The following is a 9998-nucleotide window of genomic DNA, read 5'->3' as shown; positions in this document are numbered from 1 at the left end:
CGCCTGGTGGTTCCTCTGTGGTTTCGGTCCTTAGAGGTATTTGGCGGAAAGTGAAGAAAGCCCTTGTGTCTGTGTCATTAGTGACCAAAAGGGTTTTTGATAAGCGGAAAAGACCCTGCAGCTTCAAATTAGGAGACTTCGTCTGGTTGTCTACCAAGAATTTGAAGTTGAGACAGCCATCTCATAAGTTAGGCCCCCGGTTCATCGGCCCTTATAAGATCACCAGGGTTATTAATCCGGTGGCATTTCAGTTAGATCTGCCCCGTTCTTTGGGTATCAATAAAACATTTCATTGTTCCCTTTTAAAACGGGCGATTAGTAATCCTTCTTCCAGTGGAAGACCTTCCCCTCTTCTGATACGTGGCCAGAGGGAGTTTGTTGTTGAAAGGATTCTTGACTCCAAGGTGGTTCGGGGTCGGCTGTCATTTTTGGTGCACTGGAAGGGGTATGGCCCGGAGGAGCGGTCGTGGGTGCGCAGTTGTGATCTTCATGCCCCCAGACTGATACGCTCTTTCTTCTCGCAGTTCCCCGATAAACCCGGTGGTAGGGGTTCTTTGACCCCTCGTCAGAGGGGGGGTACTGTTAGGGTCTCCTGCCCTGTGCTGCCACGTCGTCATGGCAACCGGGAGACAAGTGCTAGCGGAGTAACCTGAGCGCAGCTGATACTCCGGTTCGGGTCTTTTGTTGTGCAGTGGTTATAGGCTCTGTGCATGGCAGGGGATCCGGTGCTGGTTTTTGTGCTCACAGTCTGTGAGGTCTGAGTGGGGCGTGGACAGCACCTGCTTTATAAGGCCTCTTTTCAGGGTAAGTAGATGCTGCTGAATCTTTGTTGGTTAGTCAGTTTCTGAAAGTTAGCCAGTACTGTGTAGCTTTGTATTTGTTTGTTGCTTACTGCAAATAGGCCTGGGGATTTGGTATTACACTCTGCCAATCCAGACCTAGCAGTAAGACTGGAGTCAGTCGTTTAGCTTGCTGGGGTTCTGTTACTACTCTGTGAACTTAGCAAGTTTGCGGCTGTATTCTAAGTCTTGCCTGTCTAATCCTGTCTCACTGTGCTAGGTGTCAGGGGTCAGTTTAGTGGCAGTAAACCGAACCTGTGCACTGCAAGTGAGAATTAGGATTGTGGAGAATCTCCTTGTGTCTATCATTCCATCTCTGACCAAGGAGTTTACTGCCACACCCGTTGGTAACCCTTTAGGGTTTTGCTGTTGCCCTTAGCAACAGCATTTCGGGTTTTCTATGTATTAAAACACAACATCTTGCTTTTCACATCTGAGCAGTTCTAATACAAGGGAGATACCCAGTTCCTTAGCCTCTGGGCTTCTCTGTTCACGTTGTGTGTATTTTGTTACCCTACCACCTTCTGTGTACGTTATGTCATATTCCCTAGTCTGTCTGTGAGTCCATTTGTTTTGCATAACAGTTCAAACACCAGTACATTCCTGCAGGCACTGGAGTGCATAACAGTCCTGACACCAGTACTTTCCTGCAGGCACTGGTGTGCATAACAGAAGGCCCTACTCACAAGCTTACAATCTATAGGGAAATAATACACAAGGACAGATGCTACCTCTTGCATAATGGTCCACGAGATTGCTAGGTTCTTAATGGGTTGTATGATATGATCACCCAGCGATATTAACCAAGTGTCAGAAAGGTGTGAGAGTAAAGAAAGACAAGCTATGTGATGTTATGTGTACTGTACAGAGAAAATGTAATTAGATAGGGAAGCACTGAAGGTTATGTGGGTGGGTCTGGGATTTGATAGGCTTGTCTGAAGAGATGAGTCTTCAGAAAACCTTTAAAGGTTTGGAGACTAGAGGCGAGTCTTATTGTACATGGGAGGGCTTTCCACAGAGTGGGTGAAGCCCAGATAAAGTCCTGTAATTTTGAGTGTGAACAAGTAATGCGTGTGAATGAGAGATGCAGATCTTGTGCAGAGCGGAGAGGTCGGATAGGGAGATATTTTGAGTGAAGAGAAGGATGTTGGTCCAGTTTGTTTATTAGCCTTATATGTAAGTAAAAGTATTTTATATTTAATACTGTAGAATACCGGTAACCAATGGAGGGACTGACAGAGCTGATCTGCAGACGATGAACATCTAGCGAGGAAGATTAGCCTCGCAGCTGCATTCAAAATAGATTGCAGTGGTGAGAGCCTATGTTTGGGAAGACTGGTCAGGAGACTATTACAATAATCAATGCGGGAGATAATGAGAGCATGGATTAGAGTTTTTGCTGGGTCTTGTGTAAGATATGGTCATATTTTGGCTGTTTCTTAGATGTATGTAACATGATCTTGTGACAGATTGAATGTGGGGAACAAAGGACAGTTCAGAGTCAAGAATGACACCTAGGCAGCGAGCTTGTGGGGTAGGATGATTCCTGAGTTATCAACAGTGATAGAGATATCAGGTTGGTAACTGCTATTGGCCGGTGCAAATATAATTAATTCTGTTTTGGAAATATTAAGTTTGAGGTGGCGAGATGTCAATCAAGATGAAATGGCAGAAAGGCATTCAGTGACACGGCCCAATACAGATGGTGACAAATCTGGGGAGGATAGGTAGATTTGAGTATCATCTGCATACAGGTGGTACTGAAATCCAAAAGAGTTGATTAGTTTGCCAAGAGATGTGGTATAGATAGATAAAAGCAGAGGACTTAAAACTGTGCCTTGCGGTACTCCAACTGAGAGAGGTAGTGAAGAGGAGGGGGAATCAGAGAAACAAACACTGAAGGAGCGATTAGATAAGTAGGATGAGAACCAAGAAAGGGCTGTGTATGAGAAGAGAGTGGTCAACAGTGTCAAAAGCAGCAGAGAGATCAAGGAGCATAAGTAGTGAGTAATGGCCTTTAGATTTAGCAGTGACCAAATAATTCACTACCTTAGTCAGTGCTGTCTCTGTTGAGTGTTGGGCACGAAATCCTGACTGAAGTGGTTCCTTTAGGCTGTGTGAGTTAAGAAAGTGTGTGAGGCAAGTGTAGGCAAGTCTCTCAAGTAGCTTGGAGGGGCATGGGAGCTCAGAGATGGGACTGTAATTTGAGAGAGAGTGAGGGTCAGAGATTTGTTTTTTCAGAATGGGAGTAATCACTGCATGCTTGTACAGAGAAGGAAAGATGCCAGTAGACAGAGAGAGATTACAGATTTTAGTTAAGGTTTGATGAGCAAAGCAGACAGAGCTTTACTAAGTTGTGAGGGTATAGAGTCAAGGAGAGAGGTAGTAGAGTAGGCAGATGAAAAGAGTGCAGATACTTCATCTTCATTTGTAGGATCAAATAAAGAGAAGGTGTTAGAGGGTCCAGGAAGGGAATTGAGCAGGTCTCTGGCTGTGGAAGAGCATACCATTTCATTTCGGATCTTATCAATCTTGTCCTTGAAATAGGAAGCAAGATCTTGCACACTGACAGTGGCTAGTGGGTTGGGTGAGGAAGGGACAAGAAGTGATTTAAATGTATTAAAACGTCTCTTGGGGTTAGTGGCTTGAGCAGAGATGAGAGATTGAAAATATGTTTGTTTGGCAGTGTCCAGAGCATTACGATAAGAGTGGTACATGGTCTTATATGTGAGAAATTCACTTGAACTACGAGATTTGCGCCACTGACGTTCTACTTTACGTGAGATTTTTTGTAGGTGCCTTGTGTATTTAGAGTGCCATGGTTGACATCTAAGTCTACGTGGAGTGTGATGGGTAGCTTTAGCCACTTCATCAAGTGCTGTTTCTAGAGTTTGGTTAAGGTGTGATACAGCAGTCTCTGGAGAGGTGAATGTAGAAATTGGTGAGAGCAGTGGTTGCAGAGAGGCAGATAGTTGTTGAAAATTAATAGCGTTAATATTTCTGTGGGTTAGAGGCAGCTTGGTAGACGTCAGGGACATTGAGTTTGAAGTGATGGAGGAGAGCATGCAGGTAATAAGGTTGTGATCTGAGAGAGGGAAAGGAATGTTAGTGAGTTCAGAAACAGAGCATAGTCTGGTGAATACAAGATCAAGGCAGTGGCCCTCCTGATGAGTAGAGGAGTCAGTCCATTGGGAGAGGCCAAGTGAGGAGGTTAGAGAGAGTAGTTTGAAGGCATGGGGAGATTGTGGACTGTCAATAGAGATATTGAAATCGCCCATAATGATGGTGGAGATGTCAAAGGATAAAAAGTGAGGGAGCCAAGCAGAAAAATCTTCCAGAAACTTTTTGGGTTGTCTAGGTGGGCGATAGATAGCAGCAACACGCAGAGAGAAAGGGTTGAAAATCCTAATAGAGTGTACTTCAAGTGATGTAAATGTGAGTGAGGGAACAGGTGGTAAAACAATGCGTGTGTAATATTTGGACAGTAATATTCCAACCCCACCTCCTTTACTGTTACCAGGTCTAATTATACAATCATACAATGTGATTTCCTATTTTTTTTCCAGATTCTGTCTCTCACAGTTGAAGTGTACCTATGATGGAAATTACAGACCTCTCTCATCTTTTTAAGTGGGTCAACTTGCACAATCGGTAGCTGTCCATATACTTTTTTGCCCCACTATATATATATATATATATATATATCAAGAGAATACAGCACCACTTGTGAGGTAGAATCCAAGTAAAGATATATATGTATAGACAATCTATACTACTTAAAAAACCGTGAAAAACACACAACCTTAATATCTTATAGGCGCCAGCCAGCCCCTAAAAGTGCAGTATTGGTAACTGCGATGTGCGTGAAAAGGAATGGATAGGGGTAACGGCGACCAGTGTTGTACAAAAAGTGCTATAATATAATTAAAAAGCCAAAAATATATAAATATTTAAAAAATTTTAATACATATGAGAGTAAAAAAATTCCATATAAAAAACAGATATAAAATCAGATACGTGCGTAATCAGATTATATAAAGGATAGGAGATGAAACTTAGCTTAGTATCAGGTTGAGTATCCCTTATCCAAAATTAAAAATCCCACAATTTTGGGTCCCTTACTGAGATAATGACATATATATATATATATATATATATATATATATATATAATGTAAACAGCTGCTCCGGCACTCCACTTAGTCCATGGCTGGACTGATCCTGCTCTGGTGCCCTCCCCAACCGAGAACCGGTGGTGTATAGTAGAAAAACGAGGCGGCACTCAGAGACTTGTAACTGCAATCATATATTGGTGCAAAAGGTGCAAATCATATCAACGTTTCGGGGACCTGGTCCCCTTCTTCAGATATGATTTGCACCTTTTGCACCAATATATGATTGCAGTTACAAGTCTCTGAGTGCCGCCTCGTTTTTCTACTATATATATATATATATATATATATATATATATATTATGAATTTGTATAAGGGATACTCAACCTGTTTATATATATGTATATATATGCAGTATATATCAAATACAGTTTAATAATTGAAATCCGCAAGTTGCATTGTATTCTTCATTTATCGGCAGATGTTAAGCACAAACATCTGAATGTTTTCTAATCATATTGACACTGTCAGGGTAGTTAAGTATATTCAGAAACCTAGAACTGTATTCTGTTGCAGCATTAAATCAAGAAAGCAATGAGTCTCAATTCTAAGGTGACCCAGGCTACAGTATATTCGGTACTGCCACTCTGAGCAAAGTACAGTACTTTACATTCTACTACATAGACATTTTTTTATTATGCAAACAATATAAAATATAAAACAGCTTGATATGGTCTGTGTGTATCATATATATTTATAGTAATGGATAGAAATGAGTGGTTGCATTCTGAGCTCCAACTCTCTTGGGATTTATTTACTAATCTGCTTCCTGGCATGTTTTTTCTTGAAATTTAAAAGGGCAATGCTTTTAATAGCTAAACATGGGTGCATCTCTCTCTCTCCCTTTTATATAGCATTTGTCGAGGAAGATTTAGGTGTATGAAACATTAATCTATGACAATGGGAGATGATCAGTGCCAATTTTAGTAACAGTGGACGTTTCAGTAACAGAAGAATGGTAGTGCTCTACACTGCACACAATGGGCAAGAGTGGTACTGCAGTAGCTGTGCTGCAGGGATGATCAGCAGTCTCCTACAGACACAGTCATTTCCATCACTGAGGTTCTTGGGCAGAGAAACAGCAGCAGGAGTAGTAGTATAGTGGCCAGAGACAACCAGGTCAGAGAACCCCAGCCCAGTCCAGCCTTTACCTCCACAGCTTTCCTGGAGGAGAGATGCCTGGATCTGCCACTCTGAGGGCACTCACATCCACCGCTCTAAGGTCCCACACTGACTGGAGTAAAGATCACGGCCGAAGCCCCCACACACACTGACTCTATATATATATATATATATATATATATATATATAGCTATATATAGTCCGTGCACTGTGACCTTGCTGTGCATGCCAGGAGTCCCTCCTGTGCCGGCAGCAGAATGGGAAGATGTTAGTTTTGTTCTTTGTTTCATTCCAGGGATGACACAAGGAAGCATGACCCCAAATACCTCCCAGCCTGGGGTACCAGTCAGGAGAGTGGGTGCCTGCTCCTATGGCAGTGGCTCTTTACTGCTTCCACCACTTGGACATGTTACATGTGGGGCGCTGGAGGCAGACGTGCCACTCTGAGTCAGCCTCCATATCACCCATTTCACACCCAGACCTCAATTCGCAGGAGGCCTCTGAATTGATCGGGACCATTAAATTGAGAGTCAGTACCTGAGAGATATTCTTAATCTCTTTAGAGACAGACTCTTGCTGTGCTTCAGGATATTGATTAGCATAATCCACTATTACGAGAATATACTAATGACCCCGAGCAGACTTTAACAAGGCCCAACCAGATCCATTGCTATCCTATCAAACTTGACCTCTATAACAGGCATGGGCACTAAGAGGCTTTTTAAATGGGGTCTGGGAGCATGATACTTGCAATTGGGGCAAGAAGAACAATATTCCAACACATGTTATACACGCCGGGCCAAAAGAACCACTGTAAAATCCACTCAGAGGATGTCCTGCTATGATGTGACCATGAGCTAGGTTCAACACGGTTCTCCTATACGGCTGGGGACCATGAGCTGTTCTACTTGGTACAAGTTTTGCCCTGACGAAGCTTATGTGAAACGTGCACATGGGCGTTTCAGAGCGGCGCCAGTATGCCAGCTCACTCACAATGTGTCAACATTAATATGTATCATTAATATGTGTGTGCAATGCTTTATTGAATTAGATTTGCAATACGGAGGATACTACATGGAGCACTATTGAGAGATAGGGTTGTAGATGAGACAGGTGCTTACTGGAATAATTCATATATGGTAATATCCACTTAATAACGGGACCCTCATATTAAGCAAAAGGTAGAGTCATAATCCTGATATTCCAATACAAGCATACCCTGCTGAATTAAGTCAGAATATTACACAGGTTTACCCTAACACAGGCTGGGGAGATTTCGTAAAACAAATAGACATAGTGAACAGCTCATACCTACTCAATAGAAAAAGCTAATATCGTAGAGCTGTATTTGTGACACATAAATGTGAATGTATCCCGTAATATTGTATCAGCATACCACACAGACTCACTCTGACATGTGCTTGGAATGCATTATGTAACAAACAGACACAGTGAACGATCTGTGTCTGCTTAACAAAAAGAAAAAAAATGTAACTTTAGCTGCAGCTGTTGTAACTTTTGAGATAGTAACAAAATAGTTACATTGGAATGAGTTGTAATTGTTACACTGTATGAGATAGCAACTGAATATTAAGAACCGCAAGCGGCAAGCTTACGACAGCAGTCTAACATCAATTAGGGATACCTAATATAATGAGCGGACACAGTGAAGAGTTCACGTCTGCTTGATATTCCAAGGGCACCTGACTCTAACCAAGCTATATGACACAGTAATAGCAAAGTTATATTGTATATTCTATTTGATCATCTACATGTATACCATGAAAGATAATGAATGTAGCAATTATATGATCAGTTTTGAAGTGTCATAGTATGCCTCCACCATAAGCGAGAATAGCTGTGATAAAAGTGTGGCATTACCAGGCTCACTGTATTTTGATACACCCTATATAATATTGTTGATAACCACAGCAGTCCCACAGCTTTTGATTTCCAACCATACTAAATTATATATTTATTGGGAATCAGGTTACCTGAATATAATAAGTGGTGCATACCCGGGAATACATTCCAATGGTGTCAGATGTTACGGATTCAATTATTATTGAGGAGACAATTGGCATGACTGGTTCCATGTACGTACGTACGTACGTACGTACGTACGTACGTACGTACGTACGTACGCATAGTCATGAATATAGATTAAGGGTTCAAACATATACCCCTATACCAACCGTTAGATATTGCTTTATACACCACTGTAACCTGAATATTTAATACCAGGTAATTTATAGGGTGCCCTAAAGAATAAGGACATAATTTAAGCAATCAATAATCGATGGTTGGTTTCATGAAATTCTTGCACACACATAAAAATTAAAAACTATATAAATACAATAATGACACATAAGTGAATTTGATATTCATTTTATTCAATTTATTGTTTGTAATCTTTGTCTTGCAATTTTTCACATCATCAGGCATTTTTAATGATATGATATTAAAAGTTACATTTTAAATATACTTACCTTCCTTCTAAAAGTGAGCCAACAAAGAGACAATCCTTTCCTTTCCAGTGTTTTCTACTTGGTACAAGAGCTCATTGCGGTGGCCATGTGTGTGTCCGTAAACCCAATATCGAGATCTACTGGTTCCCCATTGATAACTTCCACATTTTCGGCCATCAGTATGCCGACAGCAGCATCCTGGCCTCCAGTATGCCAGCAGTGAGGCAAGCACTAGTAAGCCCCTTGCGGGCACAGTGGCTTGCTGTGCTTGCCACAGGTTATATTCTCCCTCTATGGGTGTTATGGATACCCATAGAGGGAGAATCACCTACCTTGCTGGGATTCTGACGTGGGCATTGTACGGCTGTGCGGGATTCTGGCATCATCATTGTGATCACCAGGATCCCATGCAGCGGGATGTTATCCCTTCCCCCTTGAGTGACCCAGGAGATTTACTGAAAGTTGTGAGGATATCCTTCATGCAATACCATCAGGGAGGTGTCTGATTGGCTCCAAATGTATTCAGCAGCAGGACAACGACCTCAAAACATACATCCAATGTCATAAGAACTATCTTCAGCGTAAGAAGAACAAACAGTCCTGGAAGTGATGATATGGCCCCCACAGAACCTTGATCTCAACTTCATTGAGTCTATCTGGGATTACATGAAGAGACTGAAGGATTTGAGCCAGCCTACATCCACAGAAGATCTGTGGTTAGTTCTCCAAGATGTTTGGAATAATCTTCCTGCTGAGTTCCTTAAAACACTTTGTTTAAGTGTATCTATAAGTATTGCTGCTGTTTTGAAGGCAAATGGTGGTCATACCAATTACTGATTTGACCTAGATTTCTCATCTGTTCATTCACTTTGCATTTTGTTAATTGATAAAAATAAACTATTAACACTTCTATTTTTTTAAAGCATTCTTAAAATGGGCATACCTTATACAATTATCTGGCAGATTATCTGTCAGATAAGGCTGATTGGAATGAAAATCTGGTAATGGATGAGAGCAAATGACAATCGACCATTAACACTGTAAAACGGACAAAAACTTTATTGAAACAAATTTGTTTAAACGACTGGTTTTTGTCATTTGCTCTCATCCATTGCCAGATTTTTATTCTAACCAGCCAGATCTGGCAAATAATCTTCCAGACAATTGTATAGTGTATGTGCCTAGCTTAAGTTTGCAGCATTTTTGCCACACCTGCCCTAAATATATGGACAGTGGTGAAGTTCAGCGCTACTTGTGATTTAACCCTTAGCTTTAATTAAATCAGTGGGTGCATATATAAGACACTCCCTATAATATGGGGCATCCGCTGGCACCAAATAAGTAGCAGTGGTAAGCTGCTTATATAAAAATTGTGAAAAAATAGGATTGGAGTGTTT

Source organism: Pseudophryne corroboree, chromosome 1 (assembly GCF_028390025.1).
Source record: "Pseudophryne corroboree isolate aPseCor3 chromosome 1, aPseCor3.hap2, whole genome shotgun sequence".
Classification (NCBI taxonomy): Eukaryota; Metazoa; Chordata; class Amphibia; order Anura; family Myobatrachidae; genus Pseudophryne; species Pseudophryne corroboree.
This window is presented reverse-complemented; position numbering follows the sequence as displayed.